Source organism: Rattus norvegicus, chromosome 14 (genome assembly GCF_021556685.1).
Source record: "Rattus norvegicus strain SHRSP/BbbUtx chromosome 14, alternate assembly SHRSP_T2T, whole genome shotgun sequence".
Lineage (NCBI taxonomy): Eukaryota > Metazoa > Chordata > Mammalia > Rodentia > Muridae > Rattus > Rattus norvegicus.
Genome location: NC_141547.1, coordinates 16,109,409 through 16,121,299, shown reverse-complemented (window position 1 = coordinate 16,121,299; position 11,891 = coordinate 16,109,409).

Genomic DNA, 11,891 nt, shown 5'->3' with positions numbered 1-11,891 from the left:
GTTCTATCTCAGAAACATTGGGAAAGGGTCAGAACAAAAGAAAAAACAGCAAGAGGAGGAAACATATGCAGGGGCTGATAGCAGCATTGAGAAGTGAGAGCAGTCTTCAGAAACGTCATCAGAGAGATTGTACCTTAAACACAGCTTCCCCTTCTTGTAGCAAGTAAAAGTGAGCAAGGAATGTGGTCTCACTTAAAGAGAATCTCTTTTAAAGATTTATTTATTTTAAGTCTGACTGTAGAAGTGGGCATCAGATCTCATTACAGACGGTTGTGAGCCACCATGTGGTTGCTGGAAATTGAACTCAGGACCTCTGGAAAAACAGCCAGTGCTCTTAACCACTGAGCCATCTCTCCAGCCTGAGAGTTTTTATTTTATTTTTATGGAGAATCTCTTCTTCATCCTCCCACCCCAACTATCACATGCCGTTTAATTTATTTTGGATATAATTATTTCACTCATCCAATCTTATAAAACATAAACGCTGCTCAAAATGTGGCTCAAAGACTGGCTTTCAAGTGAACTTTCACCAGAATGTAGATCGATTATGTCATGAAGAAAGGTTTGATTCAGTCACTGATGGATCGTCTTGTGAATGGAGCAGTATATAATAAATTGTCATTCTGGAAGAAGCGCCTTATCTCATTCTGAAATTGTCACAGCCCATAGTCTGGCTCCTTGGAGCACTCAAGAGTACTGAGTCACTTACTAAACAATCTTTGACCAACCAGACCTGTGGTTTGTGGTCAGTTGACAGCAGAGGAGTTCCCGACAGATCTGTGTCAGAGAACTCCCACAGATCCTTGTGGCCGACCATATGCATTTGAAAGGTGACATCACATCTGACTCAGCAGATTAAGGCCCTGTGCTTCATAAGCCAGGGTACTTTTATTTAAAAAAAGAATGAGGTATATAGACTATACACAATGCCAACCACAGAAATCCATAATGAATACCTTGCAGAGACAGGCATAGAAATAAAGTATACTCAACACTCCATTCAATGAAAATGAAGCCTACCTGTGACTATTTCAAAAGTAGATTTTTCTTAGTGCTATGAAGTGCTGCTGGGCTACCCAGCTGGAATGCACCCTAAATACACCTAGCTACCAGATCTTAACTCTCCGGTCTGCAACCATGAATTTAGTAAACCTCTTCTTTATGAAATTATCCAGTTCCGGGCATTCCGTTACAGTAACAGAAAACAGACTGAGAAAACCATCCTAGAAACTAAAATCTAAACCATTTTATCTGTGAAGAAATGGGAGCTACTTGTCATCATTTCCTTCACTATGACCCCAGGGTGTGGCATCCAAGTCCTGAATTACAATTTCCAGTGACACCTGGGAATTTCAAGGAGCGTTCCCAAAGCTCTACCGGCTTAACTATTGAGATTTTTTTTAAAAACCAATGTCTGTGTGGGCACGGCCATGGGTTTTACTTATCCTGTCTGTAACGAGTCACCTGACAGAACCCAACCCCCGTGGAGAACGTTCAAACACAGCTTTCAGCCTGTTCAATGTCCTAGATGATCCAAAACAGGACCATAACGTCTCAGTCATTGACAAGCGTTGTCTGCTCTTACTCTCAGAGAGCCAATCACCATTTTGAAAACCTTTATGGGGCTGAGGATTTAGCTCAGTGGTAGAACGCTTGCCTAGCAAGCCCAAGGCCCTGGGTTCGGTCCCCAGCCCCGAAGGAAAAAAAAAAAGAAAAGAAAAGAAAAAAGAAAACCTTTGTTTCTGCCCTTCCTGTCGTTCTGTCGTTCCCATCAGACATCCATGTTCAAGAAGAAGTGCTTGTTTGAGAGAGATTTAATTTTCAGTCGAAATGAGAGCTAACAGTTACAAGACGCCAATCTCTAATCCAACCTATCTACTCACTCACCTCACAGTAACCCTGTCAGATGGGGCCCGCCACCGCTCATTCAGATTCTATCGCTGAGACAATTGAACAGGATAAAACAGTAACCTGCCCCAGGCCTCACAGCTGGCAGAACAAAAACAAAAAGAAAAACCTCATTCTTGTCAGCTCTGATCTACAATGTCCTATAGGCCAAACATCATCCATTCCATTCAGAAACTCCTGAAGGGTCACTGTGAGAAGAGCTGTGTTGTCATCCTGGTGTGAGGAGGAGGAAAGCCCACAGTTACTCATTACCACAATCTGGATCTGTCTGAGCACTGGGTGATGTCACCTCACCACCTTACAGGCCAGGTAAGCATGCTTGTTTCTCCTACACCGTGTCTGTCTCCTGCCGTAGCTTCTCTGAGCACATTGAAGGAATACACAGAGTGATAAAATACCCACGATCTAAAAATACAGAAATACAAGCTCATCTTCTCTCTTCTACCTCTCAACAGCCGATTCTCACTCTCGGTGGCTCGCTACTACAGATCTCCATGCTGATGTTTCTCAATCAGTTGCAGCAAAACACACATGGCATACCAAGGACAGCTTCAAGTACCGCTGGTCTAGACGGTCCAGCATCAGGACCTAGTATCCCTTCATTTGTTAACCAAGAAGCCTCTCCTTTACCATGTCTCCTGATGACTCCCAGCCCAAAGGCAAAATGTGTGCTTCCTTTCCAGTCACTCACACAAAAATACCAAGACTCTGTTTTGTGGTACTAAGGACTGAGCCCAGAGTCTTCTGCATGTTAACCAAGCACTCTGCCACTGAGCTACACCCCAGTTTTGTGTGTGTGTGTGTGTGTGTGTGTGTGTGTGTGTGTGTGTGTGTTTTAATTTTGAGACAGAGTCTCACTAAGTTGCCCAGGCTAGCCTTGAATTTATCCCGTAGCCTACACTAAGCCTGAACTTAAGATCCTCCTGTCTCAGCCTCCTGAGTAGCTGGTATTACATGCTCCTGCCAACAGGTCCGACTTTAGGACAATTTTTTTCCTGCCCTGGACTTGGCTTGAGTCCGGCACCTCAACTCCTCTGGCCATTAAAAATACTATGCTATGGGGCTGGGGATTTAGCTCAGTGGTAGAGCGCTTACCTAGGGAGCACAAGGCCCTGGGTTCGGTCCCCAGCTCCGAAAAAAAGAACCAAAAAAAAAAAAAAAAAAATACTATGCTATGACTATCGAGCATAGGTTACTCCAGAACTGTAGAGCTGGAAGAACAGGGAAACGATGCTTTCACACAAGGAGCCATGCGCTGGGCTGGACAAACACAGGCGATGGCAGTGGAGGTACGAGCAGAGGTTTTCTGAGAGCCAGTGTGGGACCACTGCAGAGAGAAGGATCTTCGTTAGGAAACCTCTCCATGTACATTTTCCCCTCGAAATAAGAACAGCCGAAAGCGGGCTGGAGAGATGGCTCAGAGGTTGGGCGCGGTGCCTGCTCTTCCAGAGGTCCTGAGTTCAATTCCCAGCAACCACATGGTGGCTCACAGCCATCTGTGATGAGATCTGATGCCCTCTTCTGGTGTGTCTGAGGACAGCTACAGTGTACTCATATACATAAAATAAATAAATCTTCAAAAACAAACAAACAAAAAAAAAAAGAACAGCCGAAAGCATACCTGGGCCCAGCATAAGTACACAGAGTCATGTTATCACTGTAGTCGACCCAGACGTTAAGTGATATTCCTGATCTCATAGCAGAGCAGCTCTCCAACTCACTGCGGACCAAATTCACTCACCTTTGTGTGTTGATAGGCCCATGCTTTCAGTCTAGACAACGGCAAAGTGCCAGCCATATGTAAACCATCAGGAGTCTCCTCCATTCAAGTGCTAGTTTCCTTAGAAGGTAAATCTTGAAAGCAGTGTCTCACCAGGCTACTTTTTATCATCATTGTCGACGTCATCGTCGTCATCGTCATCATCACTTTGTTTTTTTGTTTTTGTTTTTTTTTGTTTTTGTTTTTTTTGGAGACAGTCTTATTATGTAACTCTGGCTGTCCTGAAACTCAAAAATATGCCTGCTTCTGCCACCATAACTAGCTTACCCAGTCTCCCTGTGGAGGGTTATTCTGCCTGGTGAGGTAGGGCTTCGGTGCTTTTGACATTTCCCAGACAGAATTAAACAGATGTTTTTACAGCATAACTTTTTAAAAATGTATCATCATAGCTGAGCGATGTTGGCACACACCTTTCATCCCAGAACTCAGGAGGCAGAGGCAGAACAAGTTTTTGTGATCTCTCTGAGTTCCAGGCCAACCTCATCTACAGAGTGAATTCCAGGACAGCCGGGGTCTACACAGAGAAACCCTGTCTCAAAGAACAAGCAAGTAAAACAGTGTATAATTATAAGATTCCAAATAAAAAATAGTAATGTGCTCATCACCTACTATTAAATAGTTATGAAACATGGGTAATCTTTTTCCATCTAGAGCTCTGCCCCGCTCCCCTTTTTTGGCCATTTTGAAGCAAATCTCAAGCATATACTCTATACATACATGTACTCTGTACATATATGTATCTCTCTTTTTTTTAAGATATTTATTTATTTATTTAAAGTATATGAGTACACTGTGGCTGTCTTCAGACACACCAGAAGAGGGCATCAGATCCCATTACAGATGGTTGCGAGCCACCATGTGGTTGCTGGGAATTGAACTCAGGACCTCTGGAAGAGCAGCCAGTGCTCTTAACCACTGAGCCATCTCTACGGCCCCCCATACATGTATCTCTTTTTTTTTTTTTTTCTTTTTTTCGGAGCTGGGGACCAAACCCAGGGCCTTGCACTTGCTAGGCAAGCGCTCTACCACTGAGCTAAATCCCCAACCCCACATATATCTCTTAAAGGTAGAATCCTGCTTTGTTTTCTTTTAAGAATGTTGGGGTCTGGGAATTGCCACACAAACCACTCAGACACTGATCTCAGTCAGCTAGGGATGGTTTATTGAATACCACACCCCAAGACTGATCGATTGGATACAATTCAGGCTCGGGAACTGAACCATGACCCTGAGTTAAGGTCCTACAGGGCTTCTTAAGCTTGAGATCTACAAACACCTGTGCAAGTTATTCCACCAATCAGGATTTAGGGATAGAAAATTTCCTTAGGAACACGTCTTTGTTGTACATTTATCCTGCTCCCATTGGTTGGGGTATTCAACTGTGACAGGAACTAATAGTCATGTCTTAACTTGCCGACCAAGATGCCAGTTACCCATGTACATGTTTCTTTCTTCCAACCAGGATGTCAGTTCCCAGGGAGGGAGGTCTTGGGAACTTAAACTTCACTTGACCACTACTCAAAATCAAAGTCTTATTCCAAATCGTTTCTTATATTGGTACGGGTGTCTCTCTTATGTTGTGGTCCATCCCAGGGGCAGCTTATAGACACAAATACAATAAAAGCTTATACAAAAGTGCAGGAAGTGTGGTTGGTTCAGGTCCTCGCTTCTTGTGGGTAACTCTACTAAACACATCTACTGACTTTCATCATGATACTTTTCTAATGGCACAGAACATAACAGAATATGTAATCAATTTTGACATTAACAAGTTTCCTAATAACAGCAGAAACATGTGAAAAAGTTTCCTTAAAATGGCAGGCGAGGGGGTTGGGAATTTGGCTCAGCGGTAGGGCGCTTGCCTAGCAACCGCAAGGCCCTGGGTTCGGTCCCCAGCTCCGAAAAAAAGAAAAGGGAAAAAAAAAGAAAAAAAAAATGGCAGGCGAGGAAGGTAACCATTACCAAGGCCTTAAGATTCCATCTATGTCTTCATATTTCACCCAAGCCTTAACACGCAATAAGCCATATATTATCCCCACATTAAAAACTAGGTAGCAGGGGTTGGGGATTTAGCTCAGTGGTAGAGTGCTTGCCTAGCAAGCGCAAGGCCCTGGGTTCGGTCCCCAGCTCCGAAAAAAAGAAGAAAAAAAAAAAAAAAAAAAAAAAACTAGGTAGCAGTAGTCTCTTAACGTCACCGAGCATCCAGTGTTCATGTTTCCCAGTTGGCTTCATTTTTTTTTAACCAGAAATTGTTTGAAACAGACCCCAAATGAAGCCATGCATTGTAACTGATCAATGAAACTTCCCCTGCCGTTCACTCTGTGGCTTCTGTTCTAGTTTCATTCCTGTTGCTGTGACAAAATATTCTGACAAAAAGAAACTTAGGGGACACAGAGTTTATCTAATGTACAATTCTTGATTGTAGTCCATCGTGGCAGAGGAGTCATGGTTGGAACTCAAGGCAGCTGGTCGCATCCCATTCAAGAGCAGAGAGAATTGCATTCATGCTCACTTGCTTTCCTGCCCTCAGCTCCACTCTTACACTTTTCAGGACCCAAGAAGTGACATTGCTCCCAGCAAGCTGTGTCATCTCATACCAATGATCTTAGTGAGACAATCTACCACGGTCATGCCTACAGTCCTACCCCAAGGTAGACAATTCCTCCCTGACTGTCTTAGAGTATTATTGCTATGAAGAGACACCATGACCTCTTATAAAGGAAAACATTTCATTAGGGCTGGCTCACAGGTTCAGAGGCCTATTAGCATCATAGCAGGAAGCATGGTGGTGTGCAGGCAGAGGTGGTGCTGAAGGAGTCAAGGGTTCTACATCTTGATCTGCAGGCAGCAGCAGAGAGAGAGAGAGAGCCAGTGAGCCTGTCTTGAGCATCTGTACCTCAAAGCCCATGCCCATGACACACTTCCTTCAACAAGGCCACACCTCCTAATGTCACTCCCTAATCACTGAAACCCCCTACCCACAGCAGCCATTCTTATTCAAACCACCACCCTGACCCTCACTTCCCAGGTGATTCTAGGTTCTGTCAAGTTGACACTTAAAGCTGGCCACACAGGGTCCTTTCTCATAAAAACAAGTCAACAAATCTTTGTGGATAGTTACAAAGACGAGTTTAAAGGATACTTTGGTGGGCCTTTAATCCAAATTGAGAGCCAACGTATCAAAGGAACCAAGCAGGATGATGAAAGGCCAGAACTGTGGAGTCAAATTGCTTGGGTTTGTTACACTCTCTGTGCCTCCATTTTTTCATCTTTAAAATGGGGGTGACGGGGTTGGGGATTTAGCTCAGTGGTAGAGCACTTGCCTAGCAAGCTCAAGGCCCTGGGTTCGGTCCTCAGCTCCGGAAAAAACAAAACAAACAAAAAGTAAATAAATAAAATGGGGGTGACAACTACACCTACCTCAGTGTCACGTTTAATAAAGAAGGGGCTTCGTGCATGTCGAATGCTTAGACTACAGTAAACAAAACAGAGATGAGAAAACAGAGATAACGGGTCTGACTGGCCCAAGGTCTCACAGGTAACAGGTGACATGGCCTGAGCTAGAACCTTGATATATCCCACTGGTTTAATACTTAGTGGTCAGGTTGTTATTGTCATTCTTTTTTTCTTTTTTTTTTTTTTTTTGTTCTTTTTTTTTTTTTTTTTCGGAGCTGGGGACCGAACCCAGGGCCTTGCGCTTCCTAGACAAGTGCTCTACCACTGAGCTAAATCCCCAACCCTGCCATTCTTTTGTTAGATCTCTGAGGTGATTTCGGGAAGTTTCTACAGTCCTCAGTCTCTCCCTCTGCAAAATGGGAGAACTGGAGTTGTAGCAAAGATGACCATCCGAAAGCCAGGAACCTAGCACTTGTCTTTCTACCCTGGCAGCTTCACCTGCTAGTCTGTCCATCGTACCATGTCAGCTATGTAGGCAGTTTGTTCAGTAAACAAGAGTAATCACCTGTTTATTTGCTGCTATGTGCAGAACTGGAGAGTTCTTGTCATTAAACAATTGAGATGGGCACCATCTGTTCCCAGACCTGGAATCTTGTGACAATGATGAATGATGAAGTGGCCACCAGCATGCTAGCGCCCATCACCCCCTTGATCAATCATGCGCTCCTAGATCAGCTCACATCACAAATAAAGTCACCTCTTTCGCCTCAACACCTTGTCTCTCAATTTCATTGGCCTGTAGAGCCAAGTAACTCTTCGTAACAGCTGCAGGGGATGAGGCCCTGACAGGCCTTCTAGGGAAGTCAGAGCTTCCGTCGGCACCAACCACAGGGCCTCTATATCCCCTCAAAGACCATCGCTCTAGCCATGCCAGCGCCTCCTCAGCTTGACTCACAGGCATCCACCACTCCCATGCTCCCTGGCACCACCGTCCCGATCTCACAGCAGCTTCTAGCATTACTCACCAGGCCCTGATCATGGTGCAGGGTGGGTCACCTTTGCAGCTCTTCAGTCAGGCTACAGAGTGGGCCTCTCTGCAGGGTGAAGTAGATCTGTCCTCAGAAGATCTGAGTCCTCAAAGGCCCCCAAAGCTACAGAAGGACAGAGCAGTTAGGTCCTTCTGAACATCTCCCACCCGACCCCATCAACATTTTAGAACCCATCTCAATTCATGTTCATCTTGGGTATCAACAATAAACTACGTGTCCCAGAGTGATGGTTCAGTGGGCAAAGACACTTGCCATCCAGCCTGACTACCAGAGTCTGATTCCAGAATCCACACGGCAGAACAAGGGATAGATAGATAGATAGATAGATAGATAGATAGATAGATAGATAGATAGAAAAACATTTTAAGATTTTATTTTTAACAATTTTAATTATATGTATATATGTACGTTGGTGTGGGGGTATGTGTGTATGAATATAGGTACCCATAGAGTACAAAAACAATGTTGGATTCCCTGAGGTATATAGAAGGTTGTGAGCTAACTGATAAAAGTGCTAGGAATAGAGCCCAGGTCCTCTGCAAGAGCACTGTGCACTCTCGACCCCTGAGCCATCTCACCAGCCCCATAAAAAAATAAAATAAATAAATAAAGCTAAATAATCCTGTCAATTAAAAAACAAACAACCTGTTCACCAAATCCATGTGATAGTCAAACCAAGTGTCTTCAGGAATCGTTTGAATTTCTCGAAATTCCAAACACATTTTTTTTTTTTTGTTCTTTTTTTCGGAGCTGGGGACCGAACCCAGGGCCTTGCGCTTCCTAGGCAAGCGCGCTACCACTGAGCTAAATCCCCAACCCCACCAAACACATTTTTAAACTACCAGGGGAGAGGGAGAGACTGAGAGGGGTGAAGCAGGGAATTCACTGTGAGATTCTCCCCAGAATGCAACCCTGACCTCCTTGGAAGGGTGGGTACCCAAGGGGGATAGGGACAGCTTACCCCCCTCACCCAAATCCTCTGAGGAAAGTGTGAGTTGTCCCTGACATGATGTCGCTGGCAAAGAAGCATGTGGTGGTAGCCTTTGTTATCCATAAATATCAGGTTTTAAATATCAGGTTTTATTTAGGAGCAAGTGATTTATCAAACTCCTTCCTGTGTGCCTGCATATATTATATTATCGAGCTGTCACGTTATGTGAGCTCACTGAGACGCTGGCTCCACGGGAGTTGTCCACCTGCTTCACACCCAAACATGTTTGTTTCTAAGTGTGCTCTAAGGTCTGGGGTGGGCTGCCCTGCCTCACCTGTCTTAAGTAGGAGAAGATCCGAAAACAACAGAAAGTTAAACCTGGTGTCCTTGAGGGCCAGCAGAAGGTGAGCTATTTCCAATGGGTCTTAATAATATTTATCCCATAATATTGCGCCTACTGTGAGAAAGAAAAACTGCAAGTTTGGCCAAATCTTACTTGAGAACTCTAGCTGACAGCCTCGACTTCCTCTGTGAATTTTTGCTGGATGTTTCTAAGTCTCTGATTGCTGGGTTTTTTAAAACAAACAAACAAACAAACAAACAAACAAACAAACCTAAAATATCAAAACTCAGAAGCCTCATCTGGGAACACTCTGTGTTGCCCCAGACACTATCGCTACTAGGAAACTCCAGCTGACTGCCTTAAAGTGAAGTCCCCAGTCAGTTTCTACTGGATTCTCTTTCTCTGTCTCTCTGTCTCTCTCTGTCCCCCACCCCCCCCCGTGTGTGTGTGTGTGTGTGTGTGTGTGTGTGTGTGTGTATGTATGTGTATGTGTTATTTAATAAACTAACTCATTCAAAATTAAAAATATTGTTACTAAATTATTCTCTGGACCAAGCAAAATGGTACCTATCCACTTAGCCTCAGAAGCAGCATATATATATATACACATGAACATAGAGGAACTGTAATATGTATGTTAGAGAACCAATAAAACATATATGTTAGGAAGGTTTAGTTTTAAGAAGTCACCTCACAAAATTTTAAGAGCATCTTGCGTGTAATAATTTAAAAAAAAAAAAAAACCACACTGTTGCTGGCTGTGCTCTGGCCCTGGCCATCTCCCTGCCCCCATACCTAACCCCAGGCGTAGTCTGCCCAACTTCTCACGGCTCATGTGCCTTGGAACCTGCTCACATCCTCCCATCCATCTGACCCCTATGACTAGCTGTCACAAATCCCCATAACACAGTAAAATCAAAACTCTAGAGGCTTGTAATTTATTGTCAGATTTATATCAGTAAATTCTCAATCCACAAAATGCCCACACAAAGAACTCAGAACTGAAATGATATCAATAGACGCTGCCCACCTAGATTGGACAAACTGCCCTATATTATTCTATGCTTTTCTATGATATTCATAGTTACCAGTGGCTGTTTCAAGCCACATGAATCTGGTTCGTCTTTTTCCTCCATCTTCTCTTGTCCCTCTGTCCTCTCTGTCCCATCTCTAAAACTCTCAGCCCACCTACTTTTTCTACTACCCAATCACAGGCCTTGCCTTATCTTTTGCCTGCCCTCACCCCCTTATAGACAACCATCCACAAGAGCTGACAAGGTCAAAGTCCACAGGGTAGTCTGGGAAGACTGGAGATCCAGAGAAAAGCCTGCAAAACAGTCATCATCTAAGGCAAATGCCCTCAGAAGAAGCCCCTCCCAATCAGAGAAGACCAGGCTTTTATTCTATGTAGACCTTCCACTGAGTGGAGGCCCAATCTCCTGGGGAAAGGCAAGCCTGTGTCACTCAGTCCACAGATTTGTGTAAACCTCATTCAAAGCATCCTTGTAATTTTTTTCAAAGTCTACTTTTAACGTAGATTCTTAAATGCTTTAACCTCCTTTCTAGCCCACCACCCACTAGAGGTAGTGGGGAAAAAAAGTATACAGGGAAGTGGACTGTTTAGTAATGGTTCTTTGGAGCAGATCCCATCTGGGTTGTCTGGAAATCGGCAGTTCAGTTCACAGGTCAGCAGCAGCAGTTCCATCCACTCCCAAGCACTTCACGAATTTTCCTGTTCGGTAGAGTCGGGATAGCAACAGTGGTGATGCAACATAGCAGTGACAGCCAAGCCTCAGCCTCAGCACAAGTCAGCAGAAGGGACCTGGAGGGACACCAGGAGAAGTTCTTGGCTGTGCCTCTCTCAGCAAATTGAAGATCAGCGAAGAGTAGAGACCAACAAGCATTGCACAGATCTATAAGCAAGCAAGCCCAACTTCCCACACAGTCCTTTGGGCCTATTTATACCCACTCCAAACAGCATGTGTCCTCCATGGGTCTTGTCTCAGCACCTGTGCCTGCCTTAGCTGACATCATTCTGTCAATCAGCCCAGGTCTGAGAAAGCAGCAAGAAGCCTCGGAACACCACCAGAAGGTTTTGGTGCATTTCTCTCTCAACAAATGCATCTCAATTACACAAAATAAGGCAGACCAATACATTCATTCATGTTGTTAGCAGGGGGATGGGGGATGGGATCGAGGGCTTGTGAAGGAGAAACTGGGAAGGGGGATAACATTTGAAATGTAAATAAAATAACAAATAAAAAAATAAAGAATCCTTCATCACATGTCCTTTCATGTGTTTGCTCTAGCAGAACATTTTCTCCTGTGTCTCCTACAGTGCAATGTTCCTTCAGGAGTCTGCCTTAGCCTTTTCACCTGGATCCACTTGTTTGCCCCAGCAAAACACCATCCAACACAACTGACTTTCCAAAGAACCCTTAAGTTTCCACTTCACATCCTCACAGTGACACCCCAAACCATAGT